Here is a 17,659-nt window from a genome sequence, read left to right as displayed (position 1 = left end):
AGTGCAATTGACTTGCAAATTGGTCGTTTTGGTGTCCCATTCTCATTTTTCTCTCTCCTTCCATTCATGCTGAAGGGCATGTTGGATATCACTAGTTCATGCCCTCTGCTTGGGATGCTTTGAAGCATAACTATAGAGATGATAAATGCAAATGCAGTTTGCAGTTAAATTGCAACCAGCAGCCCTGTGCCTGTCCTAGTGCAAATTGATCTGCTGCTGTCCAAATCTTAGATAATAATTCTACCAAGGAGCCAAACCTTGGAATCCATGGCACCATTAGAAAAGGTTAACCAAACAAGGTCTGTGATGGAATTTAAAGAAATGAGGCTGCACCTTGTGTGTGTGTGTTTTGTGGGGGTTAGTTTTATACTGCTTATCAAATAATGGAGCTATATCTAGAACATGGATGTCCAACATGGCAGTCTCTATATGTTGTTGGAGGACAAACTTCATCATCTCTGGGGCTAAGAGAGAGGCTATTGCCCCACTGAACATGAGCGCTCCTTCTCCAACAGGAACTTCCAGTGCCTGTATAAATGGATCTTGTTTCCTTATCTATTTGTGTGCTCTTCAATCTTTATTTCATTTATTTGTTATTGCATTGCTACCCCACCTTTCCTCTCAGGAGTTCAAGGTAGAGTAACAAGGTAGTCTCCCCCCCCCTCCATTTGATCCTTACAACAAACCTGTGAGGTAGATTTGACTGAGCTTCATGGTCCTTGTCTGATGCCGCACAAAGTTTCACTGAGACATAATTCAACTGTAAAGGTAAAGGTAAAGGGACCCCTGACCATTAGGTCCACTCGTGGCCGACTCTGGGGTTGCAGCGCTCATCTCGCTTTATTGGCCGAAGGAGCCAGTGTACAGCTTCTGGGTCATGTGGCCAGCATGACTAAGCCGCTTCTGGCAAAGCAGAGCAGCACACAGAAATGCCGTTTACCTTCCCGCCGGAGCGGTACCTATTTATCTACTTGCACTTTGACTTGCTTTCGAACTGCTAGGTTGGCAGGAGCAGGGACCGAGCAACGGGAGCTCACCCTGTCGTGGGGGTTTGAACCACCAACCTTCTGATCGGCAAGCCCTAGGCTCTGAGGTTTAACCCACAGAACCACCTGTGTCCCTACGGCATTTCATTTCTTTGTGTGAAAAGGATTGTGGCACGTGGTGCTTACAGATAAGTTACAACTCACATACCGTTCTGAGGTGGGGCAGCTCTGTAACAGAAAAGCATCCTGGAAAGGGCTCCAAGAGGGTTGTTGTGTAGATAAAAAATACGGCAAGAGGACCGTCTTCACTAGCAAGCCTTGTAGGAAAATTAAATAGCAGCTAATGGTGTGGCTGCCTCTTTTTACACAAAGAAGTGAAATTTCCTGGGTGAGGATGGAAAAGATACCTTTGTTTTGAGAAATGTGTGCTGTTGTATTAACAGTGTATGTCGTCTTTAATCAGACGGATTCTGTGAACATTTTGTTCTTGCTGGGAACAGATTGAGCTGTTCTCCGTGGTGCTGCAAGCCAGCTCAGCATGAGCGTCAGGATGATTTTGTTGCTGTTGCTCTTAACCCAATTTCTCCTGCGATGAAAAGCTTCTTGTTTTGAATCAGGTGTTTTGTAGACATACTCAGTTCCCTATGAGGTCCACACAGCAGCTTGGCTTGGACTCTGTGTGAACTGAGGACCACAGCACCACCCAAACAGCATGTATGTTTTCTTTTTAGCTCATTTGACAAGCGGTAGGTGCTATGCTTTGTTAGTCATACTCAGGATAGATCAATTGAAACCAAGAGACTTTAGTAACATAACGGGTCTTGCTCTGAGTAGACTAACACTGGGTATCACCTGATGTTCTGAATGATAACCACTGTCCTTTGCTTTTGAATAAGTATGGGCTTCTTTAGTCAGGGGCGGAGCTACCTGCAGGGGTGGGGCTAGCCGGCCCGCAGGGGCAGGGCTAGCTGCCTGCATGGCAAGTGTCCTTAGCTGACTGCCACCTTTGCAGTGAGCGTGGGGGAGGCGCTGCTAGCCACCTGCGTGGGGAGCTTCTCTAGCCACCTGTCACCTGCTGCCTGCGTGAAAAGCATGGGAGTGTACACACCACTGGCCACCTGTGTGGTGAGCTTCCCTAGCCGCCTGCCAGCCACACAGCGAATGTCGGGAGGAGTGCCACTAGCCACCTGCAGCAGCAGCATCCCTAGCAGCCCGCCACCCATGCAGCAAGTGTTCGGGGGCACCACCCACACAGCGAGCAGGTGAGGGGTGGCACGGCGATGTCACCCACCCTTACAACTGACACCCGGTGCACACTGCACCCCCCACCCGCCTTCCCCTGCCAATGTCATTAGTTTGATCCTGTGCACGTTGACTTAGACCGAGTTCAGTATGTAAGTGTGCATAAGAGTGTGTTCCTAGCCTTTGAGTATCTGATATTGCTTAGTGTCATTGAATATGTACAAAATGGAAACACAGCAATCTAACAATACCACTCCCACTCCTCAACTGGAGCCAATCAGAAGCTGCACCTTGGTTTTTGAACATTTTCGGAAGTCGAATGGACTTCCGGAACGGATTCCGTTTGAGAACCAAGGACTGTATTTCCAATTTTGAAAGTTGTCACCAACAATGTTGCAAGACAATGTTGTCACCAGTTTTGTCAAGGTGGTTCCTGAGATCAAGGAACAGGATTTTGTCTGTTTTTGAATCAGTATGGAGGACTGAAGCTTGCCAAACTGTGCTGATTCGGACACCTCTTAAGATACGTCTTCCACAAGGCTGTGCAACTGACAACAGCATGACTAGTGAGGAAAGGCAACAAGAAAAACAAACCAGCTATCTGAAACACAGAATACAGCCTGAATCAAAATGCACCTATAGGAAATTTGCTTCCACTTAGGGAAAAGAAAAGGAAGTGCTAGATCTCAAGTTTGCCATGAGTTCCTGTCTATTAACCAAGAAACCAATCAAGAGCATCTAGGAGCAGACTGTGGTTCCATGGTGGGGGAATGCATTTCAGAGACAGTCTACTTTATTGTAGGGACGTGGGTGGTGCTGTGAGTTAAGCCACAGAGCCTAGGGCTTGCCGATCAGAAGGTTGGCGGTTCGAATCCCCGCGACGGGGTGAGCTCCTGTTGCATGGTCCCTGCTCCTGCCAACCTACCAGTTCAAAAGCACATCAAAGTGCAAGTAGATAAATAGGTACCGCTCTGGCGGGAAGGTAAACGGCGTTTCCGTGCACTGCTCTGGTTCGCCAGAAGCGGCTTAGTCATGCTGGCCACATGTCCCGGAAGCTATATGCCGGCTCCCTTGGCCAATAAAGCAAGATGAGCACTGCAACCCCAGAGTCGGCTACGACTGGACCTAATGGTCAGGGGTCCCTTTACCCTTTACCCTTTACCTTACTTTATTGTAATTGTATAAATTCCGAGCACTGAACACCAACTGTGGGCTGCCAATAGGTGTTTGGATACGGTCCAAAGAAAGTCCCATTATGAACTCTCTGCTGCACTACACTTTCCAGAAATCCCAGTGTCATGTCTAGCTCTGCCGTGAGTTGGTTCCATGCCTGTCTGTAGGTATTTGTGAAAGTTTTAGAAAAGGTCAGAGGCTTCTAAACATGCCTATGGCAGGGCTTGGGATCAAAACAGAGGAAAAGGTCATGGCAAAAATCCTGTGTCTCGGAGGGAAAGAGAGAGAGACCCTCCCCACTCTCCTTTGTGCAATTCAGATGGCAAACCTTACGTAAACAAACCCTGCAAAAGACTGATGGAGACCACTCGGTAGTAGAAATCATAATTGTCATTTAATGAAGCCAATTTGAAGCCCTCCTTTTATCTCCCCCTGCGTGTTTATTGAATCAGTTTGAGTCCTCTCTGCTAGACAGAAATCCTGGCTATTTGCTTAACCTGCCTATGACGTCACCCCAGAGTTGGGGAAAGTTCTTAAAAATGTGCACTCCACACTCTCCAGATCCCACATGCTGAAAACATCACATTTAGCCAGGCTGTTTGTAGAAGAAGGATGAAGAGAGTCAGTCACTAAGCCTTTCAGCTTGGAGGGGTGGTAGAGGTCACTTGAACTGGTTTAATGCCACTGGAGTACGGGCTGTCTTTAAAGTGGCCTTCTCCCAAACAGAAATTCGGCAAATGCCATCATTTTTTTCATTTGATGGGACTGGAAGTCCAGTCCCATTCCTAGTTTGGAAAGATGTTCTGCAGAGGTGTCCTGCATCCTTGCAGCTGCTTGCACTACCACCTTCCTTTGCTCCAAAGTAAATTACTGGCACTTTGAGGCAGGGGGCAGTGGCACTAGTTTGGAGGCATTCAGAGAATTGAGCAAGGCGCTGTTCACCTTATTATTGTTCACAGGTGTTTGAACATGTGTGTTTTCTGCTTGATCCTTAGAGGTACTTTGAGTATCTTCCTGGAGGGGGTCTGTTACTGAAGCAGCAGCAGTATACCTGAATATCGTCATCTCTCTCTTTTTAAAATTTTATTTAATTTTCACTGTTACAGTTTTTTTGACAATCCATTAAACTGCAGCTTCCCTTCCCCCTGTTCCATGGTCTCCTCCAAGCTTCCATTCATCCAAGCTTCTCATTAATCCAGATCTTCTCGATTTCTTTTTATCTCAACACAACTTGTACTGCTGAATTGACTCTAAACCTGCTCACGTTTTGACCTGTTTACAGTAATTCTTCATATATTCTACAAACATTTTCCAATCCTCCTTGTATATTCTTTCCTCTGGTTCGCTGATTCTGCTGGTTAGACTCTCCGATTCTGCATATTCCATCAACTTCGACTGCCACTCCTCCTTCATTGGTACTGCTCTCTCTTTCCATCTGAATGTTGTCATATCTCTTAGACCAGCTAGGAGTCTTAGCTCTCACCCTTAATCTTCAGAGGTTGCGATTATGCATTTGAACTTTCCTTAGTGGTTGTCTTGACTGCAGTGTGCATCTGACTGAGCAGTTTTTGGAGAGCCCCTATATGAATGGTGCAGCACCCTAATACCTAAGCTATATGTAGCAGCTCCCATTTACCTGTGAATTTCAATGATCACTAATAGCTGAATGTGAGGACAAGGCAAGCAGTGTTTATAAATGTCATCCTGAACTGAAGATACAGCTTCATTTAGCAAAGCATTTGTCCTTCCTAGAGGACTGCCTGCCTGCTAAACAATGCATGTCCTTGCTTATTTATGTGCTATTCACAAGCACAATTAGCAACAAAATATTTTATACTTAACTGCAAGTCAGGAGAGTGGCTGCTTTCGTTCTCTCCCTAGAATAGCTTGTCCCTGAACTCTCTTCTCGTTCCATCCCTTTTGAATTGATTCCTGCCATTGGGGCGGGGGGGGGGGGGATTTCTAACATTTCCATGATGACAAGGGTTGCACTGTCAGAATTTTTCTGGCCATATGCTTGAAAGGTTTTGGTGATGCTTCTACTGTTGCTGTCCTCAAGCCTCTCTTCTTGACTTTGTGACTGACATGCATGCAGATTCTAGAGTCAAGGAAGTCCTACCACCAGAATGATAACCACAGTTGTGACTGCTAGCTAAGGATGAAGTCTCAAGGACTCTGATGGGATTTAGGGTCTGTTCACCCCTGCAACCTCCAAGACATGTAGGCCACTTTCTGCAAGGTTTTTCGTAGAATCAGAGGGTTGGAAGGAACGCAAAGGATCCCTGCATTATCAGCACCATACTCTAACCAACTGCAGTGTTCATATGTTCTGGTTTGTCTTAGGAATTGATCCTTACCATATGCCACTGACAAAGATTCCCGAGAGAGGCTGGCTTTGGCATGGCAGTAAGGTACAGAGACACTCTCAAGGCAAATCTTTAAAAAATGTAGTACAGTGGTACCTCTGGTTACGAACTTAATTCGTTCCGGAGGTCCGTTCTTCACCTGAAACTGCATATAAGTTCAGGACTGGCAAATTAGGTGAGTTCATTTAAAAAATTGGCCCACAAATTTAAGCCAGTCTCCTTATAAATCTGTAGTAGCAACAATGTCTATAATGGTATCTTAGATTGCATTAATTTTTGGTTTTTCCATCCATTTTAAGATTACCACCATTAAGCATCTGCAATGATAGCAGTGTATGAACAAGTGTCTGTATTTACTTTTGTAGGTATTTTAACAGATAGATACCACCCTCCACTCATTAAAATGATTTCGAATGGCTGTGTATGTTCTGCATTAGGATAAGCAATGAGCTACTTAACAGAGGATACAGTACAATGTCTGCTCAGAAGTGAATCCCACAAAATTCAGTGGAACCAACTCTCAGGTAAGTGAGTATTTTAGTCTGCAGGTAGCAACTTATTTATAGTACCATGCTATAGATATCAGAAGGGACGCAGGTGGTGCTGTGGTCTAAACCACCAAGCCTCTTGGGCTTGCCGATCGTAAGGTTGGCGGTTCGAATCCCCGCTACAGGGTGAGCTCCCGTTGCTCGGTCCCTGCTCCTGCCAACCTAGCAGTTCGAAAGCACATCAAAGTGCAAGTAGATAAATAGGTACCGCTCCAGCAGGAAGGTAAACGGCGTTTCTGTGCAGTGCTCTGGTTCGCCAGAAGCGGCTTAGTCATGCTGGCCACATGACCCGGAAGCTGTATGCCGGCTCCCTCGGCCAATGAAGTGAGATGAGCGCTGCAACCCCAGAGTCGGCCACGACTGGACCTAATGGTCAGGGGTCCCTTTACCTTTATAGACATCAGAAGAGGGCTCCATTGACTTAACCAGGGCTTATTCGTGAGTAAATCGATGCAAGCAAACAGCCTTAGTTAATATGACTTTCTTTTTGTTGTTATTCTATTTTAAGCTACAAAAATGCATATATAATCAAATAAATATATTGTTAAGGAAAGAGGTTGTGGAGAATGGGACAAAATCAGCGGGTAATGATGTAGGTAGGAGCACAGGGGTTCAACATGACAAAATGACTACCTTGAAAAGAGTTTGAATTTACAGTAGCAGCTCTGAAAAATGGACGTTTAGACCATGTGCAAAATCCCTCTGGATTGTCTGGGAGGGCTTGGGAATAAGATACCAAGAACAAGAGCTGCTGAGAATCAAAGGATATTGTCCACAGGGATACGGAAGAAACCTTTGAAACACTCAAATAACACAATATTTTCCTTTTCAGAAGGTGTCACTCTAACAAAGCATCAGTTACACATTTGCTTCCACATCCCTAGAATATAACTCCCTAGGGGAACACATCAATCATCATAATAGAGATTTCTGTTCCAAAACACTCATTCGGCTTAAAATAATATCTGTTTTGCTTTACACCAAACAATGTTGTTTCCTTCACTTTGCCCAAATGTCAATAATAATGTATCATATAGTAATAGAAATGGTGCTTATTTGTGAGGAAACAAATATCTAGTGGGTTTAGTGAGCTGTAGCTGTGGGGTATAAAAACGAACACATTGCGGTAGCTTTCTCAGAAGTTAAGTTTAGGTTATTACAGTTTTTTTGTTGCCTTCAGACAAGTTCTGTTAATGCCAGTTCAAACATCAGTCAACTGGTGAAGAAAGACCTTCTGTCTGAGACCCTGGAGAGCAGACAAAATTAGGCTAGAGGAACAAAAATGTATCAGTGGTGCCATTAAGGTGGGACACTGTGGCAGGTGCCAGGCACCCTCATAGGAGAATGAGCTGGAGAGCCCCCAAATGCAGCTTGGCTGGCTCACATTTTGAAGTAATTGAAATTCACCATCTAAAGGCCCATCATCTATAGTTACCTAACTGTACCACTGCTTGCCATAAGGCAGCTCCTTATGGAACCTTCCATGGTTTTGGTGACCTTGTGCATTTGGTATGCATGCCAGCCCACACATGAGGCAAGGTGAGTCAACTGCCTCGGGCGGCAGGATCCACAGGAGCAGCAAATCCCAATATAGATCTTTCCAGTTTGTTCCTGATGTAGATCTTTCCTTGCTCTTTCTTCCCATTTTTTGGGTTGCCTCAGGTGCCAAAATGTCCTGATACATGCCCACATAAAGTGTGCTACATTGGTAGAAACATTTATATATACTTCAAGGAATATGTCTTCTTCAGGCCTTCAGTCTGGACACACAAGCGCTGAAATGTGTAGACGACCAGGGGGATAGTTCAGTCGGTAGAACCTGAGACTCTTAATCTCAGGGTTATGGGTTTGAGCCCCGTGTTAGGCAAAAGGTTGGAATAGATGCCCCTTGGGATCTCTTCTGTGATTCTATGTATGTTAGCTCTACCCCGTTGCCTCCAAGGGTGTCACTTTGCGAGTCAGAGGTTTAAAGTGGTCTTGTTGAGTGTGCTTCAACTTCCAAGCCTTCCTCACTTTGTCCTGGTTCCTGGTTTTAAGGAAACTTGTAAGTGCATTCATGCGAATATGCTTACACAATCCCTTCAGACACACAAAGCTTGGGAATGGAACAGAACAAACACCTGGTGACGCTGGAAGCAGGGCCTTACCTATGCGCCCCCCTCTGAGTGCTTTTGCTCTCGCACATCCAGGCCAAATGCCTGAAGAAGGTTCTAGGCGGGATCTAGGCACACCAAAAAAGTGTTTTGGGAAAACAGCATTGCAAACCTCAAAGTGAGAAATCACATTGGTGAAAGACAGGACTCCGCAGCGCCATCTGGTGCCACAGCGTTATAACGCTTATAAAATGTTTTTTATTCACTAATGTAGCCGATTCCCTAGTTTTAGCTGGCAACAGGAACTGAGGAGTTAATCAGAAGGGTCTGAGGGAAAGGTTGGCTTCTGGGAAGAATTGGGAGGGAGTGGGAGAGGTTCTAGGAGCACAAAAAGTTGACTTGTACCAAATCAGGCCACTGGTTCACCTCACTCAGTATTGTCTACCTGGAATGGCATGGGCTCTCGGGGGTTTCAGATGGGACATTCCCATCCTATCCTATCTGCAGGTTTTCCTTTATTTCAGTGAAAAAAATTTATAAGCAGAATAGCGCTTTAAAAATCTCTCTGTCAGGGATTGAACCTGGGTCCTCCTGCATGCAGATGCTCTGCTGCTGAGGTACAGCCCTTCCTCTGTTTGTTTGTTTGTTTGTTTGTTTGTTCATTGGGTGGTGGTGGGGTCTTAGATACTTCTGTTTTCATGTTGCTGCTGCCATCACCTTCTCATTTTGATACCCTACAGCAGACACCCCCAAACTCGGCCCTCCAGATGTTTTGGGACTACAATTCCCATCATCCCTGACCACTGGTCCTGTTAGCTAGGGATGATGGGAGTTGTACTCCCAAAACATCTGGAGGGCCAAGTTTGGGGACACCTGCCCTACAGCACCTGTGGCCTGGGTTGGAGACGGTGGAGTGGATGTTGGAGAAGGGGTATTTGTGCATGTGAGAGTGGGTGTAGGTGGTAATCTGCAAAAGTAACAGAGAGTAGTCCCTTCAGTCCTTCTTTAGATAACAGGAAATAATTTTTGCTGGTGTCTTGAGTTATAACTGAGAGCAGACTGGGTTTTTAAAGCCCATCTCTCCCCCACCCCACCCCGCCACCACTTTTATTTCTCTTTCATCAGCTACTCTAATTTCATAATGAAAAAATAAATCTCGTTTTTATGGCTCCCTCATTTCCAGAGGCGTAATTGTGTGTGGGCTCGCCTTGCGCAACTCCCCTCCCCCCCTCCCCGCTGCAACCAACTCAACCCATCCTTGCAACTGCTATATGGAAGGGATGACGCACCTTTCTTTGGCCTAAGGAACCGTTCTCTTGACAGGGAGAGAGTTATTCGCTAAGAATCGCTAACTCGAGATAAAAGCTGCACAGCAGACGAGGAGACTTCAATGAAACAGCACTGTTATATCACCGATCAAGGACGAATTAGGCTAGTGATTGCAGCACCGGCCTAAGCCATTGAAATGGATTTGTTGCATAGTTTCTTGCTTGATCAGAACAATCCAGCACAACCTCAGGCTATTGTACTGGACATCACACATGGAGTGATCCCACACCTTTAAACACCACTATGAAGGTCCACTTTGTGGGACTTTAAAAATGTTCCACGCCCCTGGTTATAGCCTAACTGAAGCATTCAGCGCTCAGCTACATCTCCAGTTGTGGAAGCCTGCAGTTTACTGCTGAATCAGACTAAACGTCAATCGGCTTTCCCATGAATTGCTGCTCCCTGCCCCCCAAATTCAGCAGTAAAAGGTGTGCTTTCTATGGGGAAACTGAGACAAATGCGAAACTGCTGGAACCCAGGCTCAGAAAACTGCTTGCACCTGTGGGAAATGTGGACAAGCCCTCAGCTTACACATTCAGCTGAAGTCTGGAGGGAGACACTAGGAAGAAGAAGAAGAAGAGGAGGAGGAGGCGGAGTTTGGATTTGAGATCCCACTTTATCACTACCCTAAGGAGTCTCAAAGCAGCTAACGTTCTCCTTTCCCTTCCTCCCCCACAACAAACACTCCGTGAGGTGAGTGGGGCTGAGAGACTTCAGAGAAGTGTGACTAGCCCAAGGTCACCCAGCAGCTGCATGTGGAGGAGCGGGGAAGCGAACCCGGTTCCCCAGATTACGAGTCTACCGCTCTTAACCACTACACCACACTGGCTTGAAAGGAAGTTCTGTGCTTTCACCTCCTGTGTGTTTGGAAGAGCTGAACAAATACCACACGTACAACTGTATGCAGTGGGCACCCCAGTTCGCAACCTGGTCAGGGGAAAGGGTACCCAATTGCATGGCCTTTTTTTATGCGCTATGTCTGTTCAGGTGTTCAGTGAATACATGGGTGAAGCTTGCCATCTTACTACTGTGATCATTATGTTCTGGATGTAAACATCTGAACAGGACTTCAGTTGTGCTGCAGCAGCCACCACTGTAAAGCTACGCAGTTTCCACAGCAAATGTAAGTTTTGAGGCAGTCCTCAGTATCCTGTTTCTAATGGCAAGGTGCTATTAATGTTTTGAATAGGAAGGGGTTCTTCTCCTTCTCCTTCTTTTTTTACTACTTTTAGTATAACATAGCAACATAAAGCTGAAATAGGAACTGTCTCCTAAAGCTGTCCATGCATATTTGGTGACCAAGTGATGTGGAAGTTGTTTGTTTTTGCACTTCCTCTGAGTGTTAGCTAGAAGCATTTTGGAAGAAACATCTTCTTCACTGAAATTTCCTTTGAAAATTCAAACTTAGATTTATTTATGTTTTCTAATTTGGGTGGCAAGTTTTCATGCGTAATTATTTACGATCGTTTTATTATCTATTACATTTATTTGTCACTTTGTACAAGAAATGCCTCAAAACACCCTAAAACACAAAACGGTTAAAACCAGTTTAAAACTTAAATAGGATAGACAAAATTCCTAAAATTAATTAATTCCTAAAATTAATCAGTTAATTTCATTGTACACAGGTTGTACATTGACGATAAAGGTATTATTATTATTATTATTATTACTACTATTGTTATTATTTTTAAAAAGCGCTTGTCCATTAACACTACAAAAAGGACAAATCCTACCCCATGTATTACAGTGTTTGCAGAAATGTTTGCATTTGGGGGTGCACACATTTTGGGTGTCTGCCTAACAGCACAATAAGATTCAAAGACTGTTTTCTTTGTAGGAGGTATTTCCTGTTTATTTGTTTAGCTCTGAAAGTCACATTTGTCATTTTAAAACTGGATTTTTGCGCTTGAATCCTAACCCATGCGAAAGGATGAGCGTTGCTATAAGGTTGCTCTGCTTTGAAAGTTTTAACTGGGTAGAGCAGTCAAATCCCTTGTATATCCTCAGGCCCCCATGAAGCAGAGGATGTCGTTTGCTCTTGAGGGAAGGTTATATCTCCATTCAGTACAAAGAAAGATAAAGGATTATTTTTGCTCTCTGAAGAGCCAACACTAACTGGCTGCAATAGCGAAAGACCCGGGGGGTTATTGGGCGGCTGCTTTGTGCAGCAGAAGAGCTGAAAGAAATAGTTTAGCTTCTGGGGACTTGACGTCTCAAAGGTAGATTATGAAGTGCCTGATGAGGAAGTTATGGTTCAGGGAAAGGTTACGAAAATAACTGCAACCATCCTAAACTTACCTCAAAGATTTACAAGAAAGTCTGCTGGAATTAGTGGGTTCTGACCAGCAGGAACTGTAAAATTTGTTCTCTCGTTGTGCCGTGGAATACAACGGGCTCAAATCATTAAATTAATTTTGTTCCTATTTTGAGTTAAATGTTGAAGTTAAGCGTTTTAGATTATGAGGAAATTGATATCAACTGCAAGGCCAACCAAGTGTGTTGGGCCCTCATTTGGATTAATTAATCACAAAATCATAGAATTGACAAGTTGGAAGGGACCCTGAGGGCTATCTAGTCCAACTCCCTGCTATGTGGGAATCTCAGCTAAAGCATCCATGACAGGTGGGCCATCCAACCTCTGCTTTAAAAACTCCCATAAAACAGAGTCCACCACCTTCTGAGGGAGTCCGTTCCACTATTGAACAGCTGTTTCCATTAGAGAGTTCTTCCTGATGTTTAGTTAGCATCTCCTTTCTTGTAACTTGAAGCTATTGGTTCGTGTCTTGCTTCATCTTCCATGTGACAGCCCTTTAGATATTTCAAGATGGCTATCATATCCTCTTGATCTCTTTTCCAGGCTAAACATACCCAACTCCCTCAACCGTTCCTCATAGAGCTTGGTTTCCAGACTCTTGTCCATTGTAGTTGCCCTTCTCTGCATACGTTTCAACTTCTCAACATCCTTCTTAAATTGTGGTTAGCAAAGTCTTCGTTCATTCTCTTGTCCACCATGTAACCAATGAGGAAGGACATCTGGGCTGATTTCTCCAAGCCCAGATGGCCACATGGCTTTAGCAAAGCCATCTTTGTGTTTCTATGATGGAGCTTTTGGACCTGGTTGTTCCAGGATCAGACTATCTGCATGGCTTATAGGCCATTTATTGTGTTTCTAAACCAATAATTTAGGATCCCCCCCCTCATCATTTTTGCAACCTAAGTGTTGCTGCCTGTGTTTTCTTGCTGCTGTACGGGAAAGCACATGAATCTGACCTTCGAAGAATTTGTAAATAAACCATTTCTCAACTTATCAAATGTGTTGTCTCTTTTCCTTTGCTAAAGGTAAAAAGGTAAAGGACCACTGGACGGTTGAGTCCAGTTGAAATTGATAACGGAGTGCAGCACTCATCTCCGCTTTCAGGCTAAGGAAGCTGGTGTTTGTCCACAGAAGCTTTTCCAGGTCATGTGGCCTGCATGACTAAACTGCTTCTGGCACAACCGAACACCGTGACAGAGGCCAGAGTGTATGGAAATGGTGTTTACCTTCCTGCCGCAGTAGTACCTATTTATCTACTTGCACTGGTGTGCTTTCAAACTGCTAGGTTGGCAGGATCTGGGACAGAGCAACGGGAGCTCACCCTGTCGCGGGGATTCGAACCGCCGACCTTACGATTGGCAAGCCCAAGAGGCTTGGTGGTTTAGACCACAGCGCCACCTGCGTCCATAAGTGAGATGAGCACTTCACCCTATAGTCGAGTTTTACTGGACTTAGCTGTCCAGGGGTCCTTTACCTTTACCTTTCTATGCTAATAGGAAGTAATGGGGAACTTGGGAAAAACTTAAAATTGGGTATTTTAAAGGTGTAACAGCCTATATTTCCATGCTTCCATGTTTTGTGATTCTAAATCTCTGCTGGGAATCTCTCCCCAGAATACTTACCCCAAACCCGGATCTAGGCATCCATGCAATTCTTCTTTTATTCCTTAACCAAACACTGAAAATGCCAGCAGCTCCCTCAGTGCAATAATTGAACTATCTGTTGTTGTTCTTATTTTTTAAATAGAGACAGAAGGTGTGTGGGTGACTGTGGGAGGAACTTTGTTTCCTGCAGGATCTGCAGAAGGTGTGGAAAAGAAATGTGCATATCACAAACTGAAGAGACAGTGTCAATATATCATCTGTGACACATGATCTCAGATCTACAATTGCATGACATTCCATAATATGTCATATACGTTTGCAACAACAGGCTATTTTGTCATAAGAGGATGCAGCTGGAGAGAAACCGAGACGGCGCAAGCTTTAAAATCTTATTGATATTATCAACTGGCTTTCATTATTTTAATTGAGAGGTGGCCAGCTCTTCTTTTCTTGAGCCAGGAAAATGGCAAGCTTCTGTCATTAGACAGTTGTACAAAACGACCATGCTCGAGACAAGCTTTATTTTTTGGTCCATCTCTCCACCTGCAAAGGAGGGTGCAAACTTGCATATGGCTTAAAGTAGGTGCAATTCCGTGTCTTCTTTGGTGAGTGTAGCAGAGGCTGCAAACGAGGCCCAGAAAACCTTGCTGACCTTCCTGAGCAGTAATGTCCAACAGAAAATAAGACTTCAGCCTGGCTTAGTTGTGGTTGCATACTCCCCTTGCAGAATCCGGCTTGCAGTTTCGGAGTGCTTCTTGAACCCTCACTGCTTCTGGTTATCCAAGTGGTGTCTGCAGCTAGAAGCAGCACATTTCCCCCAGTTTTGGCTGATGAGCCAACTGTGCTTTGCCCCCCACTCCTTGAAAAGCAGATGCTTCCTCCAGAGATCTCCACTAACAAGACAAGAATGCAACTATGCACCTGACTGTAAACATATTGCTAAGGCCCATAGATTGCAGTGCTTCCTGAACAGCCGCCACAAAATTACAAATGCTTAATAATAGGATGTCATGTTAAATTGGCCCCCACCTTACAGGTCTTCGACACCATGCAAGCATGCAAAGGAAATCACTATGACCCATACAGTGGTACCTCGGGTTAAGTACTTAATTCGTTCCGGAGGTCCGTTCTTAACCTGAAACTGTTCTTAACCTGAAGCACCACTTTAGCTAATGGGGCCTTCTGCTGCCGCTGCGCTGCCAGAGCACAATTTCTGTTTTCATCCTGAAGCAAAGTTCTTAACCTGAGGTACTATTTCTGCGTTAGCGGAGTCTGTAACCTGAAGCACTGTATACCTTTCTCAGAAGTCAGCACAGTTGAGAAATATTTGCTAGTGCTGTCACAGTTGACTGTCATTTCTGCTTCTTCGTTTTTTAAAGTTCAAGTATTTGTAAGCATGCAAGGTTTATTTATTTTACTTTTTTAAAAAAATCAACTTTTACATTTCCAAATAATCATGTCATTATACCCATACATTCAACAACTCCCCTCCCTCCCTTTCCCAGGTTCTTTCCCAGGTCCCACATTTCCTGCATTTTCTTGTATGTCCATCTAATTCAGTTCTCTCATCTTACATCCCTTTTAAATGTGTTATAATGTTTAATTTACCTTAATACTGCCAGCGTTTTCAACTGTGTACAATTATTTTCTACATACTCGGTGAAAATTTTCCACTCCTCTTTAAATACCTGTTCTTCTTCCAAGGTTTATTTATTTTATCATTTTATGTATTATGGGGATTTGTTCCTCACCCTTCAATCAAATTCTCACAGCAGCTAAATTTCCACGTCTCTGTAATGTAGCCTAATTTGCTGCGTGGCTTGTGTTCTTTTTTTTGATAATGTCTTCATTTTTGTCAGGCAATCCTCCCCCTTTCTAAGTAAACCTGACTCATTATTCTACTTCACTTTAATTTCTATTATCCTTTTGATGTTGGCGTGTGGGTTTCTATTGTTCATCTTTCTGTTGCCTTAATGCAACTGCAGGTAGTGATTATATTCATTTATGACATGTACAGTATATCCTCGCCTTCCTTCTATGATGCAATTAGAGACGGCAGATGGATGATCCTACAGCAATCTCCCATCCAGTCCAGACTGGGGGAAGAAGGACCAATTTGCCTGGACCTCAAGCTCAAAGGCGATCTCAAATGTAGTTACTTGTTAACTGGGTTATCTGGTAAATTTCACAACTGGCTTTTATGCACATTGGTCCAAAACGTGACACACACACTCTGCTTGGAGCTGCACATTTAAGCAATGCGGGGATGCGATTTGGTATTACTGTGTGACCCAGATTTCAAATTACTCAGTTTTTGGGGTGGCACAAAACATGGGGTTTGTGGCACAAAGCTAGCACTAAACTTTGGCATCAGTGGGAGGGGGATGATGCAGAATTTTGAGGTCACATGTTAATGAAGCTCCTTCAGATCACGATGACGGCAGAGAATATTACTACTTGTCATATGACCTAGGCGGAAGACAATACCTGTTGCCACCCTCACAGAAGAGCTGAGGCACAATTACAGTTCTGTAACAGCTCACACTTTTGTTCTCCGATTACTTAACAGAGTAGGATAGAAAAAGAAACCAAAAAACCCCCAGCATTGTGCGTTTTTTGGGTATGTGCTGTTGTTTCCCACGGGAGGGAAAACAAGTACGGACAGAATGGGCAAGCATTAGGGACATTTTATAGAATAAAGCTGTGATTTCCTTAAGTCTCTGCACATCCACAGGGAAGAGCAATTTTGCAGAAACATCAAGATGGCAGGATAATGGATTCCTCTGACAGAATGATGAGTGAAAGAAAGAAGTAATTACCATTAATGCACTTCAATTACGGCTCAACTTTCTTTCTTTTCCTTTATTCTTTTTTTTCCCCTTTGAAAAAGCTGCACGTTCATGGCTAAATTTCTATTTAAAACGAAACAGTTGCCACAGAGCCGTCACAGCTAAGAGCAGAAATTCCCTCCCAGCTACCGGCAAATTAGCAGTAATGTCCTTATTATACCAAAAGTGGGATGATTGGATTCTTCCAGGGAAACACAGGAAGTGCTTGTTTGTTACGACGGCCTTCCTCCTTCCTCCTTCCTCCCTAAAAAGTCACAGTTGAACTTTGCTTCCAGGGCTAATCACCAGCTAAGCATGATACCACTTTCTTCTGGTTCCTATTTAGCTTTCAAAGCCCTCACAGGATCTCTGTCATGGATCAGTACCACCTTCCAGCCGGGAGTGAGGTCAGCGGACAGCCTCACTACACAGGAAGGCATGTCCTATTAGAAAAGGGAAGTCTGCTCAAAGCCTTCAGATCTCGAGTGACTAAAAATAAACTAATGAGCCTTAAATTAACTCCTTTTCTTCACCAAGCCATTTTAAGCCAAGAGGGATCAAAAAAAGGAAGAAATTTATTATCTGGGAAAGACACAAGGGCCATGAGGCTGATATTTGGTGCTCTTTCCGAGGTTGGATGTCCCTAAATGGTCTTGTTTTGTTGGTGAGCTGCACAATTGGGTGGTTGTTTGTTTTCAACTCATCACCGCATTGCGCCACACCAAACATCTTATGGTGGGTCTCCCAACAGTTCTCATGTTTCTGGAACCACATTTGCAAACAGTTAGTTGTTCCTGGTGTCAACACTGATGCTTATCACTGGGATCAGTCAAGACTTCTCTCTTACACAAACCACTTGTGATAAGACAAGTGCAAAGGCACTCAGCCCCTGCTCCTTTGACCCCAGTTTTGTACCAAACTGGCTTTATCTCCGATTCATTTATATTTAATTTCAGTAACCACTTAATATTGGTTTTCGTGTTTTGCTTTCTCATATTCTGGTTTTCTGCCACCACCTTTTGCTGCCACATCTTTTTCTGCATCAGGGATGGGAAACTGCAGTCTTGACCAGCTAGCATGGTCAATGGATGATGAGAACAAAAAGTATGGGGTTCTAGACTCCCCATACTTATGAAACAGGCTTAATGCAAGTTCGGGCAGCACCACGATAAA

General features: G+C 44.2%; 1 long non-coding RNA gene across 1 annotated transcript; it reads left to right on the top strand.

The window, feature by feature from the left end:
- Positions 1-15,712: 15,712 nt before the first annotated feature.
- LOC310841223 lies at positions 15,713-17,005 on the top strand. Its single transcript, XR_014562418.1, has 3 exons — positions 15,713-15,836; positions 16,393-16,469; positions 16,833-17,005. It is a non-coding gene; the product is annotated as an uncharacterized lncRNA (long non-coding RNA).
- Positions 17,006-17,659: the final 654 nt, after the last annotated feature.

Source organism: Podarcis gaigeae, assembly GCF_964106915.1.
Source record: "Podarcis gaigeae genome assembly, chromosome: 3".
NCBI classification, from domain to species: Eukaryota; Metazoa; Chordata; class Lepidosauria; order Squamata; family Lacertidae; genus Podarcis; species Podarcis gaigeae.
Note: the sequence above shows the minus strand (reverse complement) of the source record. Positions and strands in the feature narration are given on the sequence as shown.